Raw genomic sequence first — 516 nt, 5'->3', positions numbered from 1 at the left:
ACCGCCGCCCCCTCCCCGGCGCGAACAAAGCCCCGCGCTCACCGGCGGCAGCAGCAGCCTCTCGCCGTCCTCTGCCTTCGCACACCCGCTCCTCCTCCTCCTCCTCCCGTTTAAAATCCAGGCGCGGGGGGGTGCGGGAGGTTATCCCCACCCCGCCCCGTAACTCATTCAGCGGCAGCACCGGGTGTCCCCGCTCGCAGCGGCCGCGCCCCGGGCTCCCTCCGTGCGCTCGGGCTCCGGCTTAATCTCCAAACTTCCTCCTCCTCCCGCCCGGGCAGGGGAGTCTGTGAAACTCCCCTCCTCCATGCAGCTCCCGCAGCCCAGCCGCTGCCTCAGCCCCTCCCCAGGGAGGCCTGCCCCCGCCCCCCCCCCCCCCCCCCCCCCCCCCGCCGCGGGGGGGGGGAGGGGGGGGGGGGGGGGGGGGGAAACAGAGATTTAACCACTCGGACTTGCCTCTGGAGCCGAGCCAAAGAGAGCAGTCGGATTACAGCCCCGGGAAGAAGGGAGGAAAAGAGA

The 516-nt window shown here is 72.1% G+C and overlaps 1 protein-coding gene across 1 annotated transcript in view; it reads right to left on the bottom strand.

Annotated features, from left to right (window-relative positions):
• Positions 1 to 252, bottom strand: part of PLEKHG1 (pleckstrin homology and RhoGEF domain containing G1) — a 136,639-nt gene extending 136,387 nt beyond the window's left edge. The window contains exon 1 of the mRNA XM_014951173.1: positions 43 to 252. The gene's annotated coding sequence lies outside the window, so the exon portion shown is untranslated. The remainder of the gene's footprint in view (positions 1 to 42) is intronic.
• Positions 253 to 516: the final 264 nt, after the last annotated feature.

This window comes from Calidris pugnax, unplaced genomic scaffold (genome assembly GCF_001431845.1).
Source record: "Calidris pugnax isolate Ruff unplaced genomic scaffold, ASM143184v1 scaffold24, whole genome shotgun sequence".
Classification (NCBI taxonomy): Eukaryota; Metazoa; Chordata; class Aves; order Charadriiformes; family Scolopacidae; genus Calidris; species Calidris pugnax.
This window is presented reverse-complemented; position numbering and strand designations above follow the sequence as displayed.